The sequence below is a fragment of the Pteronotus mesoamericanus genome, unplaced genomic scaffold (genome assembly GCF_021234165.1).
Source record: "Pteronotus mesoamericanus isolate MK-2021 breed Mesoamerican mustached bat unplaced genomic scaffold, CSHL_Meso_final contig_20, whole genome shotgun sequence".
NCBI lineage: Eukaryota > Metazoa > Chordata > Mammalia > Chiroptera > Mormoopidae > Pteronotus > Pteronotus mesoamericanus.
The window spans coordinates 99,933,596-99,955,471 of record NW_026555085.1 but is presented as its reverse complement, the minus strand read 5'-3'; the positions used below and the strand labels follow the sequence as shown (position 1 = coordinate 99,955,471).

Genomic DNA, 21,876 nt, shown 5'->3' with positions numbered 1-21,876 from the left:
TCCAGAGCACCCCTGAAGAACAGAAGGGCCACGTGGGATAAAGGGTGTCCTGCAACCTACAGGCAGCACTCCCCATTTTCACTCCACAGCAGGGCTTCTTCTGTGCTGTTTTAGACTACCACTTGGCTTTTACGTCTTTTAAAGCAGTAATAAACGTTTCCTGCCCTTTTGAAGGTAGGAAATGTAGTAGGAGTGAGAGGCATGTGAGAGAACCTTCCAGGTGTCCTCCACTGTGGCAATGTTTATCCAGGTGCTAATCTCAATCCCCCTCAGATCCAATAATAAATCATCCTTCCACATAATCCACATGTTCTGAGGAGGAAAAACTGTTTGAGTTTTAATTTTAAATATATTAATAAGTCAAATGGGTACCAAACCACCTTTATGATACGTGCAAATAAAGTAGATGCTGTGCACCTGAAAAGATGCCAAGCCAACACATTCATAAATTCCCAAATGGCACTCACTAATACCTACAGTTATCAGACCACTCTTTCTTCACCGCGCAATCACCAAGGGATGCTTTGGTATCTCCTCAGATTGCTGCATACAGGTTCACAATACACACAGGGGTTTCCATCCTCATTTAATATCCATTCACAGAGGGTTCTCAGATTCATACAGGGGGATCTAGGTGTGGGACCACACAACTAAAAGAGGAACAGCCACTTTTCATTTCCTCAGAAATCAGTGCAGTATGTGATCTGCTGACGAACTGGTGACCCTGACGAGGTGGCAGCCAGGAAGGACAATCCACTGGTACCTTTTGATTTAAGTAAATGGGATGCAGGAAGACTCAAATTTACAAAGTTCAATTAGTGGATTTCAGAGAAACATTTATAAAAGGATTCCTTCTAATAACAGGAATCCTATGCATTTAAAATATAATTTAATTAAAAATACTTTTATTATACTTGAATTTTCAAGAATGTTATTTCCCACATTGTTATTGTGCTTAATAAAACTTCGGCGACAATTTGTCTTAGTTCGAACAATGCTAATATGAAAATGGGCTACCACTTATTTTACAAAAAAAGATTTCGTTTTTTAAAAAGTAATTCCACAATTTGTTTAGCAGGTTCATCTCCTCAACCAACTTGGTAGTGGTGGTGGTAGTGTCGTGTTTTGGTTTAGTTTTTGGCTTTACTGCTTTGCTTTGGTCTCATTTCTAATGCAAAGCTCAGTCGCTTTCGCAGCCTGGTCCCGTCATGACTGTTACCCTCACACTTCTGTAAACCTGTAGCACAGATGTCCTAACTGCTCCCGGCCTCCGCACACTTGCCATGGGAGTCACCGTCTTCTAAGACCACTCATAAGTTCTTCCCAGAATTCCAGAATTTTCTGGAACACAGAAAAAATAGTGTCTCTCAAGACACTTGGGTCACTATATTAAAAGGGGGGGGCGGTGGGGGGACACTGGCAGCCACGTCTGCCTCACGGATGGAGGAGCCGAGGAAGCCGGTCTGCGCTGAGGGAAGCTGAGATGGGCAGAGAGGGAGAAAGGAGCTTTCCAGGCCTGTCCATACAGCGTTCCAGTTTCTCTGTTCCTGCCCAGTTTTCAGTAGACAGACAGCCCAGAATCGGCCCAATGAATTCCCCCTCCCATTTTTTGAGTGAGTTCAGCTAGCTCTCTTTCTTGTAACCAAGAATCTCCTAATTAACAGAAAGCTTTACGGTCTTTTCTGTTAACTGTTTTGAAAGAGGCAAGATAGAAACCTACAGGTAGACTGAACCTAGCAGGGCTGCAAGCCACAAAGAGGCAGGCAATGCCTCAGAACCCACTTCCGTGGCCGAGGCAGAACAAGGCAACTCCAAGCCCGCACACCCTCACTGGGCCGCCACAGGTCAACTCCTCTAGCCAACCTACCTAGTAATGCTAGCTTAAAGGGGAAGGGGGCTGTTCTCTGTGCCACACCCTGACTTTAAGTATAATTCAGAACAGACAGAGCCAAGTTTTCAGATACCATCAAAACTCTCTGTGCTTGGAGAGCAGAGCTTCCCAGGTCCAAGAGCAGCAAAACAAACCCAGAGAAATGGGGGCACAGCACCTCCACTTCACCTAGTCAATTCCCACATGGAAAGAAAGTGAACTTCAGCTTAAAACCCAAAGGGACCTCACATTAGACAGAGCATGCTGATGGTATTTTTCTATATTTTAGTACACAGAAGGAAGCATCCACAGTTTTTTAAGTCCATACCAACTATAGAGAAAATAGGTAGATCATATTGGAAAGCCTCCAACCAAGTCACAAGTAAGTCAGTAGAAACAAAAATTTTATAGCAGATTTCCTACAAGTAAGAGTCAGTCCGTCCCCCCCACCCCCAATTGGGTCAGCCTTCTACTTCCACAAGTTTAGCATCCATGAATCCAATCAACTGTAGACTTAATTTTTTTTTTTTTTTTTTTTTAAGTCAGAGAGTTCCAAAAAGCAAAACTTGCCCTGGTCAGTGTGGCTCAGTTAATCGGAGTGTCATCCTATACACTGAAAGGTTGCAGGTTCAATTCCCAGTGAGGGCACATGCATGTCTAGGGTATAGGTCCAGTCCCTGGTCAGGGCATGGACAGGAGGTAACCAATAGATGTTTCTCTCTCATACCAATTTTTTTCCTCTCCCCCTCCCCCTCTCTCTCCTACCCTCACTCTCTAAAAGCAATGAAAAAATGCCCTCCAGTGAAGACTAAAAAAATAGAAAGCAAAACTTGAATTTGCACACAATAAGCACTACACTCAATTTACTCAAATGAAGTGATATGTAGACATAGCCTGCTGTAGCCTATATACAAACATAAGTTATATGCAAATACCATACACTTTTATATAAAGAACTTGAGCATCTGTGGATTTTGGTATCTGCAGGGTTCCTGGAGCCAATCCCAAGGGACACCAAGGGACAACAATGTGCGAAAGTACTTGGCTGAAACACCACCATGATGATCACACAACAATATAAATGTACTTAATGCCATTGAACTTTATACTTTATGAATAATTAAAATGGTAAATTTTTTGTGCATTTTACAATTTGAAAAAACAACCAAAAACCTCGACATATTAAAAGAGTTACAGAGACAGACTGAATCTCCTCAGCGGCAAGCACTATGCACGATGTTATGTGTGACAGTCATAAACAAGGTGCTCCTTTGCCATAGGCAACTTAGAGAACTGGGGCTGACTTGGGTAGGCAGAAAAGAGCTGTGGTTTTGGGGGGTGGGGGTGGGGAATGTTGAACCCAAGCAGCTATCTCCTGAAATTAGTAGTAATGAAACACTCCACATAGTTGATTTTCCCCCACCTCCCAGTACCTGATCAGCATGGTCTTAATATTACTAATTCCTAAGTATTTCAACATAAACTCCTCCAAAGTCACTGCTGGTTTCCTATCAGCCACAAGCAGATGGCAACCCAGAAGAGTCCTGTTCCCATCATGCTAACTTGGCGGGAGGCTCACCTGCCACCTCCTGAAATACAGATCCCTCCCACTCGTACACAGAAGGCTCCCAAACACAACTAAATCCTGCCCAGATGCCCACTGATCAGCATCCTTGAAAGCATGGGGGGAAAGTCTCATTACAACTCCACTAATTAATAAACATAGAGAGGGACTACATCACATCCTGATATAATTACAGGAGCAACTGCGCTTCCACTGCAGCTCCACTCTATGGTTCAAGCAGGTTCCCCGCCGGACGACACTGGGATGTAATCCAGTTTTCTAATATATCCATATGTACGAGAATCAGAGCACATCGTACTATATCAAACCTGTAGAAAAACCTTTGGAGATGCTAAAAGTTCAATTTCAGACACACGGCTACATCCTAAAAATTTTACTTAAAATGACACCATCCATCCTATTTTTATAAACCCAACATAGATTTCTTGCTATGCAATTTTTTAACCTAAATGATCAAACATTAAGAGAATGACTGTTCAGAAATTGACCAAAGTTAGAAAACACTAAAGGTATGTCTTTAATCACTGGCAGTAAGAAAATAATCTATATTGTTGACTTCACCAGATTCCAAGCAAAGATGTTCCTCTGCGCTTTCCGGATGCACCTGCTAATCACCAGGGCCTTAACCACTGACAGCTCCTTGCCTGATCAACAAACTTGATTCTGGAACGCTAAGCCAAGGTACTCTTTTAACAGGGGCAGCTTACCTATAGCTCACCGTCCTCCTGCCATACCCCAGCATTGAAAGAAATGGCTCTACTCTTGCAATAAAGAACAAAATCCTTAAATATGGAATAACAAGGCCCAGAATGAAAAAGTATCTCCCTCACCAAGCCTCCCCATGTTCCCAGGGAAGCCATCTCTGACCCTCTAACTAGATCAAATTCTCCCTTTATATCCAGCACTTCTTGGCAAATACCTTGGCCATAAAATAAGAAAATGTGTGGTTGACATAAGTGGCATATGTGGAAAAAGGCTTGGTAATCTAAGTGTTCTACATTTGAAAGGAATATTATTTGCAATGAAAAAAGTTACACACCACCAAGAAAAGCTCTGAGGAAAAAAGACTGACTCCTACTTGTAGGTACATCTACTGTAAATATCCTATTTCTGACTTACTTGTGAGCTGGTTGGAGGGTCTCCAACATGCTCTACTGATTATCTCCAATAGCTGGTATGGACTATAACAAATCTACAGAAACTGCCTTATAGGTCTATAGAAAACCAAAGCCACTATCCTCTTCTCTGCTCCTTCACTGATTATCCTCCCCTCCTCAGGCATGCATAACAATCATACCCTCACTGATTTCTACTTGGTGGGGGGGGGGGGGGGCCAGTAGGGCAGGGGGAGCAGGGCAGGAACACCAGGCAGGAAAGATTAAGAAAGTTTAAGAGTAAACAGATCAACAAACAACAGGTGCTGGCGAGGCTGTGGAGAAAAGGGAACACTAGTACACTGTTGGCGGGAATGCAGACTGGTGCAGCCATTGTGGGAAGAAGCGTGGAATTTCCTCAAAAAGCTGAAAATGGACCTGCCTTTTGATCCAATGATTCCCCTGCTGGGACTATACCCCAAGAATCCCAAAACACCAACTCAAAAGAACCTATGCACCCAATGTTCATAGCAGCACAATTTACAATAGCCAAGTGTTCGAAGCAAACTAAATGCTTATCAGTAGACGACTGGATCAAAAAACTATGGTACATTTACACAACGGAATACTACACAGCAGAAAGAAAAAAAGGACTACTAAACTTCGCGACAGCATGGCTGGAAGTAGAGAGCATTATACTAAACGAAATAAGCCAGGAGGCGAAAGACAAATACCATATGATCTCACCTATAAATGGAACCTAACCAACAATACAAAGATGCAAGGAAAATAAGACCAGCAACACTGAAAGGAAAAGAAACCAACAGAGACAAGAGGGAAGGGGGGCGCGGGGGGAAAGAAAGGGAAGGGGCAAGTCAAGGAACATATAGCAAGGACTCATGGACAAAAGCAAAGGGGAAGGATTGAGGGAGGGAGGGGGGAGGGGCAAGGGAAAGCGGTGGGGGGAAGGCAGAGACAAATGTATTTGAAATAAATAAATAAGAAAGTTTAGGAGTATTTTCAGTGAGAGGGAGACAGATCTGAATGCACAAGTTGAAGCTACCAGTTACTTAGGAGAAAGCCCAGCCCAGGTTGCACGGAAGAATGTGTGTTGTAAAGCCTGTGAAGAGTGAGTGCAGAGCCATCTAAGGCCTCCCTGCTAACGCCATTTTTTATCAGGCAGTGTAGGCATGAAGCCACCAACATGGCTCTCATTCTACCTAACCTCCTGACTGGCCTCCTAACCTCTTAATTTTGTTGATTTGTCCCCACCTAAAGCAAGGGTAGGGATGGGCAACCAAGCCACAGAGTTTCAAACCTATCTAAAAAGTAAGACATGCGCTTATCCATGCCAACCACATTTTTTTCTCATTACATACAAAACACTTCATCTAGGCAATAAAGTTAGAAGAATGGATCTGGAGGGTGAAAGTAGTGATGGATGCTCTGGGGTTTGCTTTCATGCGAGTTTCCTCACAGTAAGGAAGCCTTTCTCTTCAAGACTTAAAAATCAGCAACATATCCTGATGCCCCACTCTGGTCCAGGTAAAAGAAGAATTTGGTAACAGTGAGAGAGCAAAGACCTCTGGGAACCACAATGAACAGGAAACAAGCAGGAACTGGCAGTATGGACAAGTTCCGTCTGGTCCCACACAGGCAGAGCCGTGCTACCGCCAAGATGAACAGATTCTAGGGGAAGAGTGTCTCATAAGGCCAATGATCAAGAATATTTTCCACGCCAATTACACATTATGAACTGTCATGCCCTACACAAAAACAATGTTTTAAGCACAGATTCTCTACAGACCGTGTTGTTGTTAGTGGTCCGGCCTCTTTAAATCCACTCCACTTAATGCAGTTTGGTACCCTGGAAAGAGATCAGTGGAAAAACTAGTGAAAACTTAATGAAGTCTAGAGTTTAGTTAAGAAGAATGCACCAAAATAAAAAAAGATCTTATTTATTTATTTTTAGAAAAAGAGTAAGGGAGGGAGAAAGGGAGGGAGGGAAATATCAATATGAGAGAGAGGTATCAATCGGTTGCCTCTTGCACATGCCCCAACTGGAGATGGGCCCACAACCCAGGAAGGTGCCCCGGCTGGGAACCAAACCAGCGACCTTTTGATTTGCAGGACGACACCCAACCAACTGAGCCACACTGGCCAGGGCACCAATGTTAATTTCTTAGTTTTGACTAATGTCCTACAGTTACGTAGGATGTTAACTTTAGAGGAAAGTGGATGAAGGGCATATGGGAACTCTCTGTACTATCTTTGTACTTTTTCTATAAATCCAATATTATTCCAAAATAAAAAGCTCATTTTAAAAAGTTTAAAACAACTATCTGCTTAAAAGAGGAAAGGAGGAATGGGGACGGGACCGGAGAGAGTGGGAGAGGGGAGAAGGGAAGGAAATAAAGGGAATAAAAGGGAAAAAGTAAAAATATCCAGGGGAAGACTGTCAAAGCAAACCATCAAAGCAGAAGCTATGAAAAAAAAGACTGATAGACTTTACTACATAGAAAATTTAAACTTTTATACATCAATATATGCCACAAGCAGAGTTAGAGTTGAAAGGCAACCAACTCAGAAAATATCTGTAACATACATACAAGAAAAAAGGTTAATATCCATAATGCAGTAAACTTTTTATTAAGGGGAGGAGGGGCTGTAGTAGATGATGCATCTACAACCGCTTTCGCAATTTCAAATCTATGACATGTCCAGATTCAAATTCAGAGTCTCCTTGAAAACAACGTTTCCCCCTTTCCAATGACTCCCCCTAGCCTGGGAGCTCTGCTAGAGAAAGCAGATCTTCAATGAATCTTTCCCCAGAGGCAGCTCACTTCTGTTTCTTTGACTACTCCTAACCAAGGTCTCCTTTCTAGAATCCAAACTCTTCTCCTCTTTATGAGTCCAGTATGTCAAAAGCTTACCTACTCGGTGCCCACAGCAGTGAAAGTCAGTCACACACAACCATAAGTGGGAGTGCTAAGAAAAGACCAAGTTGTGCAAAGACCTTGCATGTCAAACTAGACTCAAATTTCTGCACCAGCCGAACAGGTGAACAGAAAAAAGGAAGCAGAAAAGCATTCACCACAGGTGGGGAGTAGTCACCTCCCATCTGAAGCCTCAATTTACCTGGGTTTCTTGAGACTCACCTATTCAAAGAAAAAGCATCTTTTAAATAAAACACAGTTACATCTAACTCAGTAGTTTATATTAGAACCAATCTACCTTAGTAATGTTTTGATTGTTATTTTTGTGTTTTTAAATTTAGAAGGGGACCAGAGAATTTTAAGAGAGAATATACTTCATTCAAGATGTCACCATATACTGATAGTTTACATGAAGAAAGTTAGAATCGTATTAAGAATTAATATTAGGCCCTGGCCAGTGTGGCTCACTTGGTTGGAGCGTACACCAAAAGGTCACAGGTTCTATTCCTGGTCAGGACACATGCCTAGGTTGCAGGTTCAGTCGCCAATGGGGCGCATGCGAAAGGCAAACAATGTTTCTCTTTCACATTCATGTTTCTCTTCTTCCCTCTCCTTTCCCCACTTTCTAAAATCAATAAGTATGTCCCTGGGTGAGGATGAAAAAAAATTAAAAAAAAAAAAACAGAGAGGGAAAGTTAATATGTCATATTATCATACCAAAAATTAAGCATAAAGTTGTAAATCTCATATGACACTGAAAAACCACATATAAAGTGATATAGAGGCCAAGAAACAAATTATTTTTCACACAGAATAGTGTGACCATGATTAAAACCATGAGACTAAAAACTGAATAGTTGAAAGTTTGCATCCCAGTGGATTTTATGTCTTCTTCCAGAAAATTAAGTAGAATTCTATTGCCTGCTTATCTGGGGTTTCCTATGATACAATATAGTTCGTTTTTCAAAATAACATTTTATATGGTAACAGATAGTACTTAAGACCAGCTAAACACAAAATGAAGAGAAAGGAATTAAACTGAATCTTAACTACTAGAAGCTCATTCATGATTTAATTTGTGAATGAGTCCAGGCTCCTCGGTATGCCTCCTTCTTCAGACAATGTGGGTCCACTTTACCTCTCGTTAGAACCAAAAGAGGGTCAACTCAAACCAATTTTGCTAGTCATTAACAATCTAGTAAAAGGTTTGGTAATAACTGACTGAAATTAAAAGGTGGAAGTAACTGACTTAAATTGACCTCCACAGATTACTGGCACCTTTCACGTGACAGTGCTCACCCTATTTCCCACAAAAAGTTATGGCTATCTTATACACACCACAGAAACAGATCAATTCCCCAAAGCCAAGCGTGTGCACATCTGTCTGTGTCATGTGAAAGAGAAGGAACTTCACCATCTGAATACAGGCAAAAGATAGCCAAGGAGCTTCCATGTCTATGACCATTAGTCAACCAAGGAGACCACAGTTACTTGCACAACACAGAAAGCTCAGGAAGGGAAGACACTGATAACCCACGGCTGTCCGAATTACACACCACACATCGTTTCTGAACCTTTAGTTATTCTTCAGTCTTCTCTACTGACTTACAATTTACAACAAAATCACAGAAGGCTGATTTCAAAGCACCTTATAAACACTGTTTCTTCAATTCTCTACCTCTGTAAAGAGAAGTATTTTTAGCCTAGGAGAAACTTAAAATGGTCCTTAATGTTTCTCTATCACATTTTCTTACACATAAATACATATAAGATACAAATCTGATTCACTATAATGCGCCAAAAAATTTTTTCAAAACAACATGAAGTTTAACTGATCAAAATGTAAATAAATCTGCACCAAATAGTAATGTAATCATGCTGCTTGTCAATGGTCCAAAAAAGGTTTGGTAGTGACTAGGTAAAATTAAAGGTTGACATGATTATATGGCAATTATTTGTGGACTTCGTATTTCAGTGCTTTGCTCTCCACTGAGAACAGAGTCCTGGCTGCCGAAGTTGTTAGAATGGCGAGGAGGAAGGAGATACAAAATCAAACACAAATAGGGTGCCATAAATCCAGAAAGGTCGGGAACGGATGCTCTAGTAAGCTTTAATGGATAGACTCTGGGCGGCACCCCAACCCTACACTTCCCAATTCATTCCCAAGTCCCGCAGAATCAAAGCTGAGTCAGGAGACAACAGTGTGTGTGCCACATGCATTCTCACTTCTGTCACAGCATTAAAAATTACTACTTTGAAATAATATATGAAAACTGTGAGCTACCTTTTGCTAAGAGGTGTTGTGTTTTATTCCAAGCACTTTAAATATTACCGAATTTATTTCATTATTCAGACATCAAAACTAATTCAGAGAAGTTAAATTTTTACATAGGAAACACAAAATTGAGTTTCTGATTTCCTGACAAAAGATGACAAGAAAAAAAAAACAAAAACGCAGACGGTTTAAACTACCAGTAAGCACTGGAAAAACATGACCTGAGTTTTAACCACATTCATCCACCTGCTATCCCCACGACCCTTCCTACTTAATCTCCTTTCGCTCAGATCATTTAAATCCAAGTATAACTTTTTGAAGGTATTCTTCTCTAATCTAACAAATGTTAACACATACTTAAACTTTCTGATTACTTAACAATTTTAAACACAACTCAGCCCATCTAAAATGTCAGTTTTGACTGACCAGGGTTTTCATACACAATATAAAGCTAACTTCTTACAATGCGTCTTTGGTATTGTAACCACTGGAGCTGAATTTGTTCATCTGGTTTTGCGGCTAACGGGGTTGTCTGAAGCTTAAGAAACTGATCATGTTCGAAGACAATCTTTTATAGTCTCAGAATATGGTCACATCACTACTGATCAACTTTTTACTAATATTAAAATTGTCCCAGTACTAACAGTTCAGCCTATAGCTCATCAAGGACCTTTGAAATTACTATTTATCATAGGGATCGATAACAATGCCATGTGCTTCCCCAGGGCGGTAACATATGCTCTTAATAGCCAAAGATGAAGGAGGGGTATGGTAGGGGACAGTAATGTGGAGCTGAAAGGGTTTCTTACAGCTGACTCTTGGTTCTCCTTGCCAGAGGCTGAAAATTACACACACAAACCAGAAGTAACTGCCTCATGGTTAAACTAAATCTTCTTTTTGTCTTTTCATGGGAAAGAAATTAGTGAAAGAAAAATTCAATAGGATGGGAAAATTATGAACCTAGTAAAGTCTGTCTATAACATTTAAGTGAGACTTGAAAACAGTGAACAACAGTTTCTGAAAGCAGATATAGAAGTTCCAACCAGTAACTAACTGGATCAACAGCTAAGACTTAAAAGTAAAGGCTGAGACTTCTGTCATAAAAATCATTCACTAAAAAGCCCAACTTTTTAACCCCAACCAGACATGAACAGCTCAGATACAACAAACTTTTTACTGAAAGTATCCAAGTATTAAAACTACCAAAAGAAGGACTAGTAGAAATAACTGTAACAATGTAATACCTTATATTATGCATTTCAAAATTCTTTCACATACATCAAGGTCTAAATTGAGTCTTAAAATTTTAAAAAGTGAGAAATTAGTATCTTATAGTGTGTGTTATCTTTCTCAAATCTCTTTCACATACATTTGACTCTAATTGTGCTTTTGATTAAAATAGTAACAGTGAGAAAGATGCTCCACTAAGTCTATGTTACCTGCACGGCACCTCTGCACACCTACAGAATAATTTTCCACACTCCACAGCCTACTACACCACTACTAGTGGAGGCTTTCCATAAACACTACTTTTCAATTCTATTTTTAAAATACTCTTTCTCTCAAAGATGGATATCCTTGACACCACACAAGTACAAAGGCCTCTATTCCTATTTCCTGACATCAGAGAAATATATTTGATTCTGAATTAACCATATTTAAAAGGAAAAAATATCATAATTTTAAAAATCCATGGATACTACAAAATTTTAATTTTGACCCATCACTTTCTAAGAAAACATGAAACCAAATCATGGACCCACTGGTATAGGTCCTAACATGCCAAAAAGGGGTGTTAAAAGGAAAAGAATGCACAAAATTTATCAGCATTTACAGTAACTTATGGAGATGTGGCAATTAATTCAACATTTCTGAGCAAAAAATTTACTTAATTTTAACTGAATATGTAGTGGGCATCTATCTCCTTTGAAAGGACAAAGCCAGCCCCATTTGCGATTGTGGCGCCACTTGCCCGAGCAGGCCTGGGACCTTGTTAAACATGACTGACATTTTACTCAGATTCCGAGCGTGTCCCCAGGAATGGAAATTGCTGGAAGCAAGAAGAGAGCTAACCACTCCCCACAGCCACAGGCAGACGATAACATCGGAACGAACTGCGAACTGCGGCCTCCCGTTACAACATCCCAACAGCCCAGGGGCCACACAGCGGCAACCCCCCCAGCCCTTTTTCAACCCAATTACAGTCCAATGAAAGCTCAAAGCCCCCGCCCCTCAAGGCTGGTGTATCTCTCCCCACGGGCCCCTCACCTTTCTGGGAGAGTGAATAAAAACTCTACACTTTTTTCTCTCTGTGAATTCTTTCACAGCCCTTGTCACCAACTGCCCTAATGTTCTGGTGGCCCCTATGGGAACATTCCCTATTTCTCCTTCTCTTCCAGCCTCCTGAGACCTGTGACTAGGGGCGCAGCAGGCAGTGGAGGCTGGACCCGGGCTAACCCCCTAACCCTGTCTCTGTGAGGTTCGGGGAGAGGATTCTAAGCCTTCTCTGTCTCTCCAGACTCTGTGGGCAGCCTCCTCCTCACCCATCTTCACGGCCAGCGACCAGGTTAAGTCTCTCTGAATCTCTGGACGAAAACATCCATTGAGAGTGATAGCTTTTCCCCTCCTCTCGTTGTAAACCCGGGTACTGGGTCTATCACTTTCACAGGATTTCGGCTGGGAGGACGTCTCAAACTGTCTCCTTGCTGGTTTGGTCCGCCCTCAGGGCCCAGGGACACCTGGCTCTGAGGCAGAACCTCATGTTCAGTCTGTCTTCAGGCTTGAGGACACTCAGCTCTGGCCGGAGACCTCTAGGTCATTTGAGTTGGGGACACCCTTCTCAATCCTTCCCCCTCTTGGTTGTTCTCCTCCCTGAGATATCCTTCCCTTTTCTGCAGTTCTCACCAAGGGCAATACTCAATCAACCCCACCCAAGGACTCCCCATTGGGCTGTCTACTTAATTTAAAGGCTCTGAGACTTACCAATCTCAAGGCCGAGCACTTGACTTTTTTTTGCAACACAGCCTGGCCTCAGTACAAACTGAGTGACCAGGAAGTCTGGCCCATGAACAGATCTCTCAACTATATATCTTAACTATATCCTCCAACTTGAACTATACTGTCGACGTTCTGAGAAATAGTCTGAGGTTACTTATTTTCAGACCTTTTTCAAACTCTCTTGCCATCCTGATCTCCAAGTTTCCTGTCACATGTTCTTACACCTACTTCCCTTCCTCCTCCATCATCACAAGATTCAGAAGATCTCCCCCTCTCTGCACCCTCTCCTCCAGATCCCCCGTCACATGCCTCTTCAGCACCCCTTCCATCTCCCCTCCCTACTTCTCCTCAGGCCTCTCTCTCTGCCCCCTTCAGACAGGGCTTCTCCCAGCCACACCCATTCAGGCACCTCCTTAGCCTGTGACCCAGCTCCCTCTCCATGAGGTCGCTGGATTGGAGGGCATTATGTGGGTTCAGGCTCCCTTTCCAATATCAGACCTCTCCAAAATTGAGGTCAGACGTGGCAGTTTTTCAGCAAACCCAGCTAAATTTACAAAGGAGTTTGAGTATCTCACTCGCTCCTATGGCCTCTCTTCAAAAGATATTATCTTTTCTATGCGTACGAACTGGAGAAAGAAAGGCCGTATTTGGGCCAAGGCATGGGAGTATGGGAACGACCGAAATCTGAGACAGCCTAATACTTATGCCCCCAGCGCCACAGCTGTCCCTGACCAGGACTCCAACTGGACTACCAAACTGACTCCCCTGATCGCAGCAAACAGGATCACACGCTCTCTTGCCTCATAGAGGGGATGAAGCGACCACAAATAAGCTTGTTAACTACGGCAAGGCTAAGGAAGTCACCCAAGATCCAGATGAGAACCCTGCTCTTTTCCTCTTTTCCTGCTCTCGGAGACTTTTCGCCCATACACTGACCTAGACCCCGAGCCTAAGGAGGGCCAATCTATCCCAGCAATGCACTGCATCTCCCAGTCAGCCCCAGACTTTCAGCACCAACTCCAAAAGCTAGAAAAGGGCCCTCAGGCCCCACAATCAGAGATAGCTGATCCAGCTTTCAGTCTGTAACAATCATGAGGAGGACAGACCAGGAGAAAGGGGAGAGGGATCGTCAATGGTCCCAGGGGCAAAGAAGAGGTTTTCCAAATGGTAGACTCAGCAGTTGAGAGGGTTTTACAGGAAGGGACTTACCCAAGGCCCCCAACGCAGCAGCAAAAACAACCATCAGTGGCACCGGGGCCCTGAACCTGCTTCAACTGTGAACCAAAAGGGCCCTGGAGCAAAGAGTGCCCTAAGAAAAAGTGGCAGCCGCCGGGAAGTGCTCATGTTGCAAAACGTCAGGGCACTGGAAGAAGGACCACCCTCTCCTCAAGGAAGGAGGTGGAACTCCCCTTCGGAACCAGCAGGCACTCCTAAGAGGGGCTCCCTCCATACCCACAGACCTCCTCGGCCTCCTCCAGACACCAGACTGCTGCACCCCGGCACAGCACCAGGCTCCACTTGGCACCATCAAACTGGCCAAGCCTCTGGTAACTCTCTCCATTGCAGGAAAGCTAACTGATTTCTTCATCAATAGCAGAGCCACTTCCTCTGCTCTTTCCGAGTTTTTGGGCCCTTTGTCTCCCTCTCCTATTTCCATCACAGGGATTAAGGGAAGGCTTCAGGCCATGCTATAAACCCCCAGCCTCCTCTGCGCTCTGGGAGATCAGGTCTTTGCTCGCTCATTCTTAATAATTCCTAATTGTCCTGCCCCTGTCCTCGGAAGAGAGTTAATGACTAAACTAGGTACGCAGATCCTTATACACCCTCAGGCTTCTTTCCTAGGAATGTTGGGGACTTCCTCAACCCCAGCCTCCCTTGCAAACTCCATTCCCCCTGAGGCTGTAAGTAGGGTTCCACCTGAAGTCTGGAACAACCCCCCTCCTGGGAGGGCACATCACATACGGCCTATTACTACCCACATGAAAGATCCCATACACCTTCCTTGCCGCTCACAATACCCAACTGAGCTAGAGGCCCTCAAGGGACGCAAACCCCTCATTATCAAGTTTCTCAAATGAGGCTTACTAAGACCCACCAACTCTCCTTACAACACTCCTGTCCTCCCTGTCAGGAAACCAGATGACTCCCATCGACTAGTACAGGATCTCCAAATCCACTCCCAAAATTATGATATTGGCTGGGACTCCACTATCCTTCCTTTGGGCCTTCAGTTCCTCTTCTATCCCAGCTCACGCCGCATGCCTACCCACACTGGCAAGAATGGCTCTAGCTATCACCTATTACAGGAGAGGGAGGGCACTGAGGCATCCAGTAAAAAACTATCGAAGCCCTACTTCCATATCACGATTGGTACTTGCCTAAATTCAAAAAAATCACACCTACTTCTTCTGTAGGGATAAGGCCTGTCCCTGTTTACCTGCTAATTGGACAGGCACTTGTACTCTTGCTCATATCATTCCCAAACTCACCCTTGTAAACAACAGCATACCTCTCCCCTTATACTCCCAGCCCACAAGAGTCAAAAGGGGGGCCGCCTTAGCTATCATCATCATAATTGGCATTCTAGCCAGAGTAGGAACTGGCATTGGAGGCCTTTCAAACTCCATTTTTATGGCCCAGCAACTATCCTTAGAAGTAACTCAACAGATGATTGACATGGCCAACCAAATTAATACCTTACCAAAACAAATCACTTCCCTAGGAGGAGTAGTCCTACACAATAGGCGAGCCCCACACTTGCTAACAGCTAACCAGGGAGGGACCTGTGCTATGCTTAATGAGGGTTCTTTTTTTTGTTAACCAATCTGGAAAAATACAAAATAAGCTAAGAAATATCACAGACAAAGCCAACGAATTCTGTAAAGGGGCCACAGGAGGACTGAACTGGTGGGATTTTAAAACTAACATCTGGCCCTGGTTTTCTTGGCTAGCTCCTTTCCTACATCCTATTGCAGCTTTTCTCTTTACTGTCGCGGATCAGGCCACGTCTCCTAAGGTATCTCACATCTCTCATCCAAAAAAGTGTCCAAGCTCTAAGAGACTCCTTTTGCAAATGATCCCCAGGCACAGCTCTCACCTTTTGGGCTGGCCAGTTTCACCCTCTCCCTCCTAGTGACCCATACCTGGATCAACACGCACGGCCAACTCAATTTCCCTAATCTTTAGGAGGTAGTTACAGAAGAAGAGAACTTTGTCCCTACACCTCAGAACCAGAACTGGACCATTAAGAATAAAGTCATCTTAAAACCAGAGGGGGGACTGAAAGGACAAAGCCAGCCCCATTTGCGATTGTGGCGCCACTTGCCCGAGCAGGCCTGGGACCTTGTTAAACATGACTGACATTTTACTCAGATTCCGAGCTTGTCCCCAGGAATGGAAATTGCTGGAAGCAAGAAGAGAGCTAACCACTCCCCACAGCCACAGGCAGGCGATAACATCGGAACGAACTGCGAACTGCGGCCTCCCGTTACAACATCCCAACAGCCCAGGGGCCACACAGCGGCAACCCCCCCAGCCCTTTTTCAATCCAATTACAGTCCAATGAAAGCTCAAAGCCCCCGCCCCTCAAGGCTGGTGTATCTCTCCCCACGGGCCCCTCACCTTTCGGGGAGAGTGAATAAAAACTCTACACTTTTTTCTCTCTGTGAATTCTTTCACAGCCCTTGTCACCAACCACCTTAACATCCTTGTCTTCCTTTTCTTTAGTTAAAATCACCTCCAACACTCTGTGACTCCTCCTCCATGCCACATGGTCTTTGCGGGACTATCAGTTGAGAACAATTCTACACACATACACACGACAAAAGGGTGCATATTACCCAAACTAGGCCAATCATACTCTTTCTCCAGGAAAACTTCATCTTATGACACAAGAATGAGATCAGGGCAACCGAAAAAAGACTTTACATTTGATGATTCCTGATCCTTGCAGCCCTGGTTCTTGGCCACCAAAGCCTAGCTGTTCTGCATTTGCTATGTCTATGTTATATGTAAGTGCTATGCCCTATGCCTACAGTTCAGTAATCTCCCTTTTTATTCGATAATATATCATGGGCTTCCTTCCAGACTGGTTAATATAGACCCATATCATTATTTTCAAAGGTTGCATGCAATGAGACTTCCATAATCTATTTACTCAGTTCCTTACTTAAGATCGCTTGCTATATAACTATATATACTATTGTAAATAGTTCTTTACTATATACGTATTTCTTTGTTAACTTTTCCTATTATTTCTTTAGGATAAACTCCTAACTGAGGACTTGCTGAGTTAAGAGGCTATGCAAATTTTACATTCTGATACATAAGAGGAGCAATTTAAAATGATACATTAATTTATACCTCTACTAAGACTGAGAGTACACATTTACCTCCATCTTCACCAGCCCTGGGTGAATCCTTATTCACACTGCAAACTGGGAAGTGCCCAAATATTAAGATTACTAAGAAAAGGATTAGTAGAAGTAACCACAACAATACTTTATATTAAGCTTTATCAAATTGTTTCACAACTAGTAAGGTCTAGATTAAGTCTAAATCATATTACCTATTATATTTGAAAATATTTTATCTTCCTTGGCTTGGGCTGTCGTAATAAATATCATAGACTGGAGTGGCTTCAACAACACAAGTTTATCTCTCACAATTCTGGAGGCTGAGGAGTTCCAAATTAAGATGCCAATATGTAGGCTTCATTCTGAGGCCTCTCCTCTTAGCTCGAAGGCAACTGCCAGGTGGCTGCGTATTCACACAACCTCTTCTTTGTATATGCCCTGGGGAGAGGGAAAGCAGCAGGGAGGGGACAAAAGCTCTCTGGTGTCTTTTCAGATAAGGCCACTAATCCCATCATGAGGGCTCCACCCTCATGAACGTACCTAACCCTAGTTACCTCCCAAAGGGATAAAGCTTCTATATGAATTTGGGGAAGACACATTCAATCTATAACAAATGGAACTTTATTTCTGCTTTTAATTTCATTTCTTTAATTACTAATGAAATTGACGATTTTAATGTTTATTGGTCATTTATTTTTCCTTTCTTGTGTCTTATAAATTGGTCTGTTCTGACTCTAAATCTGGAACAGGAAGGGTATGAGATGTCTGAAGCATCCTGTCATACCAGTGAGAAAGCAAGGAAGCTACCACAGGTTATTAGAAACATGCCATAAGGACGTGAAGCCAACATGAATAAGCCTATCTGCCCAAAGATAGGTTAATTTGAGCATGAAAAGGACAATAACTGAAAGGACTGAAATATCACATATGCTAATAGAGGAGCTCATAAAGATGCACACACCCCGAAAGAAAAAACCCTCATCCATCACTACAGGAGGATGCTAGGGAACTAAGTTATGATTTGGGGAAGTAGTAAATACAAGGAAAGAATCAGACATTATTCCCCGCCTTCCTATACAATCTCTATTACCTCAGGGTAAGTCCCAGACAGCAAGCATACAGACCATTGTAACATCAGCTGGGAAACAAAAATCATCTGTATGAGCCACAAATTTCAGAAAGATGTACTATATGTCACTATCCACTTGAAAGGGAAAAGATAGGACCCATAAAGGACATAACATACCTATCAGTTTTATCTCCCATGAGTCCTAAATTTTAAAAAGGAACTGTGCGTTAACTAATTTGTTTTCCTATTTCAATTAAACAAAGATATCTGTAATTTGCTGTGAGAGCTCCTTATCATGAGGTTACCATGGTTGTTTACATTTAATATGTTAAAGTGTAAAATGTTTATAACAAAACACAGTATGTACATATAATTGTGTATTAGTCAGCTTTAAAAGGAAACTCTGACATGTGACAAAATGACAAAACCCTGAAAAAACCATACTAACTGAAATAAGCCAGTCACAAAAGGACAAACACTGTATGATTCCACTTCTATGAGGTTCCTAAAAGTCAGTCAAACTCACAGAGAACAGTGGTCGCCAGGGGCCAGGAAAGGAGGGAATGGGAAATTACTGTTTAATGGGTATTAATACAAAGTTTCAGCTTAGGAAGATTAAAAAGTTCTGGAGGCAGATAGTGGTGATCATTGGACAGCAATATAAATGTATTTAGTGCCACTGAACTGTACACTTAAAAATGCTTAAGATCTTATCACAAAAAAATTTAGTATGTTTAATATGTTAAAATTATTAACTAAGTTAACATTATCCTAGCCAAATTAAAAGAAATTTGACGTTTTAATTGCACAGTCCCTACCATCTCAGCAGCCTCACTAAGGGCAAATATATAATTTCAGCAGAGCTATTGGTAATGTTGAAACTACTTCCCAGAATCCTAAATAGAAACCTATGCATAACTAAATCAAAGCACTGTAACAAAAGTTCTGCCCAATCATTAATGCATTTGATGAATCACATGCATAGTTGGGCCATTCAATCCATGTTCGATCTTTCTTCATCCACAGAAGGGAACAGGAAAGACTGTACTTGATTGTAAACACAGTGGAACAGATGAAGAACAATGTCATAGCTTAGCCATGCACAAGACAGACACTCAATAAACATTCCTGAATGCCAATACTTAGTGAATCTTCAGGAAAACCAAAGAGAAAACCTGGGTGTCACCCTCTGTCCTATACCCCATCTAATGAGAGGGCTGAAATCGGCCTGAAGGAAGGACTCCGGCTCCAGGGGTCTTTCATCACTTGGGATCTCAGCATCGATGTCAGATGGCTCAATCTAAAACAGGTTTCATGTACCAAACATCATTTCATAGGTTTAAAAAATTTTTTTTCTACTTAATAGTTTTGGTGGGAAAAGGTGTGAATAACCAAACTGCCATGCTTATACCTCCATATGAAAACTAGCAAGTTCAACACGGTACCCACGTCTTTTCTAAATGATGAAATCATTGTTTTCAAATATATAGTAGCAAACATGTTGTATTATTATGTCACAGAAAGCAATCCTGGCTTTCCATTCTGCTCCCATGTCTGAAAGCTCCATTGTGTTAAATCTGTGCCCTATATGATCCCTCTAACTCAGTAAATTACATACTTTAACTCTAGAGGTCAACACCCCCTCCCATCACAGGAAACTGCTACTTTCACAACCCTTACTAAGATAAGCACTTAAAATTCTTAAAGGAAATTCACATTCTCTAACAACACTTTCATACCAATTCAGTGCTAGCCTTTTTAAATTGAAGAACTAAACACTAGGTGTGGCTACTACAATTCACTTCTATGTTCATTTCCACGACAGTAAGCTATAAAGAAATGAAGTGTGGATGCCTGAGATCCCGCGAGTCTGAACGTGGCTCTCATTGCACAATGTTGACATCAGCTTGCGAAGTGCACTGCGAGACGGCCAGGCAGGAGGCCCGCCAGGCGGGAGGCTCGGTGGTGGCTCTCCGGGTTGCAGTGTGGCTCCGTGCAAGGTGCCCTGTCACTTCACATCTGTCACAACCTCAAACCAGGCGGTCTGGCGCGGTGGGGCCTGGTGGTGAGCACTCTCCGGGGCCACGGGGCCATTCCCAGCGGTCTTGGCTGCAGGAATTAAACTGACTACTGAGGAACGGAAACCCAAGACACAGAGAAAGAGGTGTGAAGAAAGGGACTCCCCCCCACCAAGAGTGGCATTTACATTCTTCAAAACCTTAGAAATAAATGACTTTCCTTGTGTTTTTTACAAACCCTGTCTACTGGGTATCCTTAAGTAAACCTGCTGAACTACTGCAAAATACCAAGAGGCGGAGTCCCCAAATAGAGGAATCCAGGAAACAGCTCCCTGTGAGGGGAGTTAATTGTCCCCAAGGAGAGAAGTGTTAGAAGACTTCCTGCTTAACGTGGCAATTCAGCAGGTCAGTCGCATCCACCCCACAGCAGGACTGGGTCACCCTCCTTTCCTTCCACAAAGCCAGGTGGCCCTCACCTTTCCACCCTTGCAGAGCTGGGACAGGAGAAAGTAGACAGACACCATCGCTGCTCATTGCCCAAGCGGGTCCAACTTCAGACCCAGCACCATGCACTTTGTCGTGAAGCGCAGGGAAAAGAGGAAGGGTTGATGCTCTGAGCGGAATCCCCGTGATTTGCCAGACCAGGCAGCAGGAGCGCCAGCATTTCCAGGCAGCTGCCACGACAGGTGACCGGGCCGCTGTGCAAGCGCCCCGCTTGCCCGGGTGTCACGGAGGTGGGCGGCAGGAAGGGGACCGAGGGAGGGAGGCAGACGGCCTGGAGGACGACAAGGTGGGCACGGGCTGGAGGGAAATCCACTCCATCCAGACGCCGGGGAGGAAGAGGAGGAGCACAGCCCCGTCTCCCCGGGGAAACCGTTTTAAGGGATTTTCTGGCTCCACAAGTAAGAAAAAAAATGGCTCCAAGCCAAACGCCTCCTGATTTACACACACGCACACGCACACCAAGCTCCTCTTTCGCCCCATTTTCTGATACGCTGAAACAAAAGGCGAAAACAGCTCAACAGCGGGCAGTGCCGCTCGGAGCCCGGGCGTCAGCCACCCTCTCCCCACGCGCCCTCGGGAGAGGCCCCCGAGACGGCCCGCCCGCCGCCCCCCGCCCGGCCCCAGCCCTGCGCCCGGCCCGGGGCGCCGCCCGCCGCGCTCCCACCGCGCCCCCGCCGCGCCCGGCAGAGGGGCCAGGCCGGGGCTCGGGGCCCCTGCGCCCGCCTCGAGGGGACAGGCGCCGGCCCGGCTCGGGCAGGGGGGGCGCCCCGGGAGGCGCTGGGCCCTGTTGCCCACTCGTACGGGAGGACGTTGGGGACAGCGGCCCCTGCCCGCCTCACCTCCCGGCGGCCGTGCGGCGGCCCCGCGCTCCTCCGCGATCCTCCGCACCTCTCAGCCTGCAGCAGCCCCGCGCCGCTGCTGCTGCCGCTGCCGCTGCCGCCGACTCCCCCCCGCGTCTGGGGCGAGTCTCCGCCTCCCTCAGCCACCGCCGCCGTTGGGCCCGGCTCCGCGCCACGTGACCGCGCCACGTGACCCGGAGTGGTTGGCAGGCGCCTCACGGCCGGCCTCGCACGCCCCAGCCGCGAACGCCCACCCGCCCCCGGGCTCCGGGCTGGGGTCACGGCCCCGCCACTCTCTCCTCGCGCGTGGGCCCCGCCCCAGCCGCCACCTGCT

At 44.3% G+C, this 21,876-nt stretch overlaps 1 protein-coding gene across 3 annotated transcripts in view; it reads right to left on the bottom strand.

Annotated features, from left to right (window-relative positions):
- Positions 1 to 21,655, bottom strand: part of TULP4 (TUB like protein 4) — a 192,075-nt gene extending 170,420 nt beyond the window's left edge. The window contains exon 1 of one of the 3 annotated variants that reach the window (XM_054570169.1): positions 21,543 to 21,655. The gene's annotated coding sequence lies outside the window, so the exon portion shown is untranslated. Of the gene's footprint in view, positions 1 to 6,356; positions 6,408 to 20,675; positions 20,822 to 21,542 lie in introns of those variants that run through there. The other 2 variants (XM_054570170.1, XM_054570171.1) reach the window with 2 other exon arrangements.
- Positions 21,656 to 21,876: the final 221 nt, after the last annotated feature.